A 9197-nucleotide genomic window follows, 5' to 3' on the forward strand; every position below is an offset into this window, starting at 1 on the left:
TGTCCTTCTTCAGGGACTGGTCCCTCTTGATAATATGTCTGGAGTATGAGAGGCAAAGTCTGACAATCCTGGCTTCTAAGAAGCATACTGGCTGTATGTCTTGCCACATAGATTTGTTTCTTGTTTTGGTGGTCCATGATACTTTTAATATTCTCCTCCAACACCATAACTCAAATGCATCAATCATTCTATGGTCTTTACTCATTGTCCAAGTTTCACATGCATATGAGGTTATTGAAAATACAAGATGATACAACCCTACTTACTGAAAGTGAAGAGGACTTAAAATACTTACTGATTAAGATCAAAGAGCACAGCCTTCGGTATGGGTTGCATCTCAATGCAAAGAAAACCAACATCCTCAACACTGGACCAATAAACAAAGTCCACATGAATGGAGAAAAGACTAAAGTTGTCAAACACTTCATTCTGCTTGAATCAACCATCAACATTTATGGAAGCAGCAGTCAAGAAATCAAAAAACGTATTTCATTAGGCAAATCTGCTGCACACGACCTTTTTAGTGTTGAAGAGCAATGATGTCAGTATGAAGACTAAGATGTGCCTGATCCAAGCCATGGTATTTTCAATAACCTCAAATGCATGTGAAAGTTGGACAGTGAATAAGGAAGACCATAGAAGAATTGGAGTTGGAGTTATGGTGTTGGAAGAGAATATTAAATGTACCATGGACTGCCAAAGAACAAATAAATTTTTGTTGGAAGAAGTACAGCCAGAAAATGCTCCTTGGAAGCCAGGATGATCAAATTTTGTATCTCATACTTCAGACATATTATCAGGAGGGGCCAGTCACTGGAGAAGGATATCAAGTTTGGTAAAGTGGAGGGTCAGAGAAGAAGAAGAAGAACCCTAACGAGATGGATTGGCACAGTGGTGGCACAACACAGTGATGGGCACAACAGGGATTGTGAGGTCACCAAGACCAGGCAGTGTTTCATTCTGTTGTGTATTTGTTATGAGTCGGTGCTGACTCGATGGCACTTAGCAACAACAACAACAACAACAACAATGGTATCCCCAGGTGCAGAGGTTAGGATTTACTACATGTATTATTTTGGGGGATACAATTTGATCTTTATTGGATTAGTTTCTGACCTACAATTATTTTTACGAGGAGACACATAATGCTTCCATGAACTGGAAGTTTTCATTGCCTTTTGCAAATCTTAGGCTTTTCTGTTTCTGAGATTAGAAAAAAATGGACTCTAATAAAAGTAATGCTTTTATTTTAAGGAAAGCAGCAAGAACATATATTGATTATTTCAGAGTTCTCCTAAAATGGTTTATTTTATGGAAAGCTGAATCTCTTCTCCAAATAACACAAATTCTGTTGGGAAGTGGGATCTAATAATGATCATTAAAATTATGTTTTCAAAAAGTTTCAGTATTTAATTTTTGAACAAATATATTTTAAATGCTTACAGTGTACTGTACACTAGTGTATCACAAGGGGCAGTAAAAGATAGTCTAATACATCTGCCCTCAAAAGTTTAAATTCTAAGAGGCAATAGACATAGGAAGTATAAATGAGATTACAGTTGGAAAAAAAGGGAAGGTACAGATTATGATCTCACATAAAAAAAATAAATATATCCTCTTCAGTAAATATTTGTTGCTGTTACTGTTAAGTGTAATTAAATCAGTTCCGACTCATATCAACCCTGTATAAGGTTTCCAAGGACTGTCTGGTGAGTTTGAACTGCTGACCTTGCAGTTCAAACTAACCTTGCATTCAACACATTGACCCAAATTGCCACACTAGGAATACAAATAGCATTTAAAATCTAGGTGATGAAACTACAAGTTTTGTTTTGTTTAATTTTATTTACTCTTGTACTTCAAAACAGTTTCCAAATTTTCTTTAAAATGATATTTTCATTTTTAAATCTGAAATAATGAATACTAAAATGCACAACCAGGAACTGACCGTTGCATAATAAACTCTGTTCAATAAAAATAAAATTAAATAACAATCCTTACAATAATCTAAACCTGAATGCAAATATCAAATTATTTTAACTTAATTTGTTAGAGGATAACCTTTAGTCACATTCTACTTCAATGCACTAAGAAAATGCAGCTTTGTGATTTTTCTGTAAGTAATTGATATTGTGTATGTATGTTACATTTGTGGCACTGTGGGCTAATGCGTCAGACTGCAAAGTCATTTAAACTGAAAGGTTGGTGGTTCAAGCTCACCAGCTGCTCCTTGGAAACCCTATATAGGAGTGGCTATGAGTCAGAATAGACTCAACAGTGCTTAACAACAACAACAACATGTTCCATTTAAGTTTCCTTTGGAAGGAAAATTTGTTCCAGTTGTCAGCTCCTACAAGATCTGACTCAGCTGATAAAGCACCCATCAACGGTCACACTCCCCAGTGGCGGTATAAGTAACTTCCTGTATCAGCAAACCACAGGGTGATTCTGGCAGGTTTCATATAAGCTTAGAATTCCATGTGTTATTGACTGTGACCTTGCCGAACCTATATCACAATGCAATTTGTAATTCATTTATTCCTTCTGACTAACCCTTCTTGTTACACCCACTCTTCTTCATATGTGTACAAGAACAGCTCTAATAAAATTTCTGAACATAAAATTCCACCTCGGTATCTCCTTTCCATGTACTCAACCTGTAATGCCTAATCTGAGTCATAAGCAACTCTTCCAAATCCAAGTCAAGGTTAATGTTGTTTAGTACCATCAAGTCAGTTCCAATTCATTGTGGCACTCCATAGTGTTTCTCAGCATGGACTTTGCGGTTAGCAATCCACTGCTTATCCTACAGTGCCACACCACAGAGAGAGAGAAAGAGAGAGAGAGAGTCCTGATGTGGTGCTGTAGGGTAAAGCACTTGACTGCAAGGTCAAAGCAGGTTTGAACCCTAAGATCGGTGGTTCAAACTCACCAGCTGCTCCTTGGAAACCCTCTTTAGGGTTGCTATGAGTGGAAATTGACTCAAAAGCACTGAATAGCAACTATATATATGTGTGTGTGTGTGTGTGTGTGTGTGTGTTGTTGTTGTTGTTAAGTGCCGTCGAGTTGGTTCCGACCCATAGCGACCCTGAACAGGGTTTCTGAGGCTGTAAATCTTAACAGGAGTAGAAAGCCTCCTCTTTCTCCCGTAGAGCAGCTGGTAGTTTCGAACTGCTGACCTTGAAGCTCGCAGCCTGATTCGTAACCACTACACTACCAGAGCTCCTTTTATAGATTCAGAACTCAATAGCAGAGACAGAAGGATGCATTGGACTACCCAAAGATAACTATCTAGAAATATGTGCTTTTTAAACTTTAAGAATAGTGGGACATGGATACTCCGTCATAACCACCTCTTCCAATGCCACAATCTCCTTCTGCCGGGATAGAGGCAAGGCTACAAAAATCACACTGTAGTTAGAATGACTGTTCCTCCTCTGTTTCTTTCTCACTTACTCACACACATACATACACAGACACATTGTCAAAGAAACTTGTTTCCACTGTGTGATGTAAGACTCTTTCCTCATCTGCCCCCAAAAGACCATCATTCCCTACTGCCGGATGCAATTTTTTGATTCTACAGAGCTCTTACGACTATCTGGAAATATGTGCTTCTTAAATATGGTTATCTGCTATATCTCCACACTACGTTATAAACTCCATGAAGAAGCTTAAGTTAGGTACTGTATCCCTAGCACCAAATCAATACCTGACATTACAGTGACTATGTTTTGTGAATGAGTCAGTCTGCTAACTGATTTCAATTTAATAATGTAAAAAGTTTATTCAGTTAAATCTATCTCCTGTGGTAAAATTTCCAGTATTCTTGTACTTTGTCCTTGATGCCCTTTATTATGAATTCTGCTGCCATCTCTTCCATCCCTTCCTCCTCTCCCTCACAATTCCCTGGTCCAGAAAGAATATACTCAGGGCTATCTATTATTCCTCTATTATTTTCCTTCTTTCTAAGAACAGAGTGTTGGGGGATAAGCAATGGACTGGTAACTATGAGGTTGATGGTTCAATCCTACAAGCTACTCCTGGGAAATCCTATACAGGTTCACTATGAGTCAGAACCAACCTAAGAACACTTAGCATCAAATATAAACAACAATATTTGACCTTGTGGTCCAGGGCATTTTCCTGAAGTGCCACGTCAGGACTCCAATGTTGATTTGGTAGTTGGAACTGGTGCTGGTGTGCCATGGAGTTGGTTTCAACTCATAGTGACACTGTATAGGGTTTTGTTGTTGTTGTTAAGTGCCATTGAGTCGGTTCCAACCCATAGCGACACTGTATAAGGCTTCCGAGGCTGCAATTGTTATGGAAGCAGAAAGCCTCATCTTTTTCCTGCAGAACCGCTGGTAATTTCGAACTGCTGACTTTGAGTGTAGCAGCCCGACTTGTAACCACAATGCTACCCAAACTCCTTCCTGTATGGGTTTGTTGTTCTTGTTAAATGCCTTCGAGTTGATTCTGACCCATAGCGACCCTGTATAGGGTTTCAGAGGAGCAGCTGGTAACCTTGAACTACCAACCTTGCAGTTCAAACGGCTTTGCAGTCTGGTGCATTTACCCACAGCGCCACACCAGGACTCTTTCTGTATGGGTTTAGACGGCTTATATTTCTAGACAATTACAATGAAATGTGCAAAGATATGCAGTCAGAAAAGCACCAGGGAAGAAAATGCTCAGCATTTCTCAAGCTTATGGAACTGGAGAAAAAAATCAAGCCTCGAGTTTCATTATTGAAGAATTCTCTGAGCAAATTATTGAATGATGCAGAAAGCATCAAAAGAAGATGGCAGGAACATACAGAGTCACTGTACCAAAGGGAAATGGTTGATGTTCAACTTTTTCAAGAGGTAACATATGATCAAGAGCCAATGATACTGAAAGAAGACTCAAGGTATGTCTTCCTTCAGAATCATTGAAGGTTCATTGAAGGAATTGGCAAAGAACAAGGCTCCAGGAATTCATGGAATGAAAATTGAAATATTTCAAGACAATGAGATGGCACTGGAGGCACTCACTCATCTATGCCAAGAAATTGGGAAGACAACTATATCTAGCCAACTGATTGGAAGACATTTGTATTTGTGCCCATTCCAAAGAGAGTGACCCAATAGAATGTGGAAATCATTGGAAAATCTCTTTGATATCTCATGCAAGTAAAGCTTTACCAAAGGTAATGCAGTAACCTCCACAAGCGTACATTAACAGAAAAATCCAGCAGTTCACGCCAGATTCAGAAGACGAAGTGGAATAAGGGATATCACTGCTGATGTCCGATGGATCTTGGCTGAAAGCAGAGAATACAAGAAAGATGTTTATCTGTGATTTATTGACTATTCAAAGGCTTTTGATTGTGTGGATCATGACAATCTATGGACAACATTGCAAAATATGAGTATTCTGGAACACCTAATTGTGCTCATGAGAAATCTGTGCCTGGGCCAAGAGGCAGTTGTTTGAGCAGAACATGGGAAGACTGAATGGTTTAAAATTAAGAAAGGTGTGCAACACAGTTGTATTCTTTCACCATACATACTCAATTTGTATGCTGAGCAAATAATAAGAGAAGGTGGGTTATATGAAAAAAACATAGCATCAGGATTGGAGGAAGATTCATTACCAACCTGTGATATGCTGATAATAAAACATTGCTTGCTGAAAGTGAAGAGGACTTAAAATACTTACTGATGAAGATCAAAGACCACAACCTTCAGTGTGGATTACATCTCAATGTAAAGAAAACAAAAATCCTTACCACTGGATCGATAAACAACATTCTTATCAACAGAGAAAAGACTGAAGTTGTCAAGAACTTCATTCTTCTTGGATCAATTATCAACACTCATGGATGCAGCCATCAAGAAATCAGAAGATTTTCATTAGGCAAATCTGCTGCACAAGACCTTTCTAAAGTATTGAGGAGCAAAGATGTCAGCTTGAGGACTGAGGTGTGCCTGACTCAATGCATGGTATTTTCAATAACCTCATATGCATGTGAAAGCTGGACAGTGAATAAGGAAAGCCTGAGAAGAATTGATGCATTTGAGTTATGGTGTTGGAGGAGACTATTAAAAGTGCCACGGGTTGTCAAAAGAACAAACAGATCTATATTGGAAGAAGTGCAGCCAGAGTGCTCTTTGGAGGTCAGGTTGGCCAAACTTCATCTCTCTTACTTTGGACATATTGTCAGGAGGGACCAGTCAATGGAGAATGATACCATGTTTGGTAATGTGGAGGGACAGAGTAAAAGAGGAAGACCCCCAATGAGATGGGTTGTCAAAGTGGCAACATTGTTGGACTGAAGTGTGGCAACAATTGTGAGGTTGGCTCAGGACCATGCAGTCTTCCATTCTGTTGTGCATAGAGTCCCTATGAGTTGGTACCGACTTGATGGCCCCCAACAACAACAACAATAGCAAAGAGATTATGTAGATTTTAGCACACTCACATAATATATCATTGTATTCTTTGTAAAATGGCGTGAACTTCACTGGTCTTTTTCAATCAGGAATGGCAGTGGTATCACAGTGGATAACATGTGGGTACAAGGGTATCATTAGGATACATTTTGCTGCTATTTTATCAGTCATCTAATCATGAAATCTCTACTCACTTTCTTTAAACTATTCACAAATGTCAGTCTCATTGTCTAGGGAATGGCTTGTTATGAAGCATTCACTGTAGCTGTCACATTTAACTGTCATTGACAGTGAAATGATAGTCTGTCTTAATTACTGTCTTGTCTTATTTCTCATTTGCCTTGCCTCTTTTTAAGAAGGTAGACTATACAGGAGATCTGATCTCAAAAGTGTATCTGCAAAGGTAACGAGATTGTTGAGAGTTGGAGAAAACATCTGCATATTTTGAAACCAGTACTACAAATTAAGGTTAGAAAAATTAGAAATATGAATTTAAGTGAGAGCAAACTGGTAAGTATAAGTAATTAATTTGAGACAAATAACATTATACATTGTCCACTGATATATATATATATTTTTTTAATAAAGAAAGATGAAAGCTTTAAGAAAATTTCCGATAACAGAAGTCAAGTTTTAAAAATCTTTAGATGGAAGGCTCATAAAATATTTAAATTGATAGAGTAGATAAAAGTGTGTTTCTCAATTTCTGTAAATATTAAATTAATCCTCTCATGAAATGGTATGCACATCATCTAATGCTATGAACGTAGGTAAACCAATTTTCATAAAACAAAAGGAATAGACTTTAAAAAGTGTGGCAAAGAACATCTAATCATCCAAAATGATTTCTTCAACCATACAATGACTGTGCTGTGCATTGGTTGTATAGTGTAGCCTCTATCTGAGGTCAAGATTAATTTATTTTATTCTTATTCATATTTTATAGCATTCCCAAACTGGATAAATACTGATATGATTTAATGCCAAGTACATAAATGGATTTCCAAGCTAAATGAGTTAACTTTTAGCTGTGAAATTAAGAGAAATATAAGTAGAATAGCTCAATTATCAATTATTTTGGTTAACTTGAAACTTTCTCCGTCACGATACATTACTTTTATTGTCGTTTCTTGCAAACCCATAAGGTAGATATGAAACTTTTCTTCCTCTTCATAGGCCCTCTCTATACATCTCTGTACAATTTAAAAGGATTATTAAATGTCTAAATAAAATGAAACACACCCCTCAACACCACATTTAATGAAGCTCTTCCCCATGTCTTAAGATGGAGGGGTAAAATTTTTACCTTTTAACTTTACTGATAGTGCAGCAGTAAGATTTTTCAAGGAGATCCGATAGTGTGTGGGCTAAGTATTGAACTCTGGTGAGAGGTTCAAGCCCATCAATGACTCCAAGGGAAAAAGATGAGTCTGTCTGCTACTGTAAAAAGTACAGTTTCAAAAACCCTTAAGGGTTGCTTTGAGTGGCATCAACTCAGCAGTAGGTCTGATTTGGTTTTGGTAGTAAGATCTTGAGAACTAAAATATACTTAGCTACCTGGACTGATATTTCCATTATAAAAAAAGAGTCACTAATTTCCTTTTGAGAAGAAAGAATAGACCAGTGGAGTTTTCTTTACAGAAAGAAAATAACAGAGTGTGTAGAGTAACAATCTGTTCAATAGTAAATCATTGATCCCCAGAGAATTTATGACAGTAGAAGTCAACATATCAGTAATGTGATGATTTAGAATTTGATCATACTAACTAACCTCCTGTAGTATGTAAAAACCAGTATTCAACAAATAACACATTAAATAAAATAGGTTAAATACATAGCCAATAGAAGATTTAAGAGGTTCAGAAGCTTTTCTAAAATGAAAATATAATAATACCTTATACATATTTTCTTACATATAACAATATTTTTCAATACCTAATTTGATTTATAATATTCTGTTCCAGCATAGGTGATTAAATAGGACTGGTCATGTTATACTATGCTATCATAATGTCTTTAAGGTTCTAAACATACAACAAAGTTTAGGTTATAGGTAAACTCGCACAGAATTCTGATATTAAATTGTCTTAACTTGTGGGAATAAAATGTCTAATCTGCTGATATAATGCTTCACAGTGGAAAGGATGAGAATAAAGAACTCAGGAGAACCTGAGTTTGAATGCAGTTTCACCTGAGTTTGAATTCAGGTTCAGAAATTATTTTATGAATTTCTGATTAATTTACTTCTGGCTTTCTTTTTGCCTCAGAGTAAGGTCAATAATTTCTATTCAGCTTTTTTTCTTTTTTGCCTCTTTTATTATACTGTTTATGCTTAATTGGTTTATTGACATGTTCAATTAAATGCCTCAATAATGTATATGATGTACACATTTATTATGTGAGAGACTTATGAAATTATGGAATATTGAACAGGATCAGGAAATTAAAAGAATATTAACAGAGATTCTGGGAAAGGTTGATAGTTCAAAACTATCAGCCACACCTTAGAAACTGACTGAAATTGACTGGACGGTACTTAACAACAATATGTAAAATATAGAGAAAATGTTCACTAGTTACTTTGGGGTTTTTTTTGAGTCATTTAAAAAATATATTTTAGTTTTCTTTATTTCCATGTGTCCATTCTGCTTTTATTTAATTTTTTTTTTGTTTTTTTGCATTTTTTCCCAATACAATTGTACAATGTATTTTTAAAATAGAATACATGATCATTTATTTTTGCTAAATGTCAGCCTTTTG

Source organism: Chrysochloris asiatica, unplaced genomic scaffold (assembly GCF_000296735.1).
Source record: "Chrysochloris asiatica unplaced genomic scaffold, ChrAsi1.0 scaffold00045, whole genome shotgun sequence".
Lineage (NCBI taxonomy): Eukaryota > Metazoa > Chordata > Mammalia > Afrosoricida > Chrysochloridae > Chrysochloris > Chrysochloris asiatica.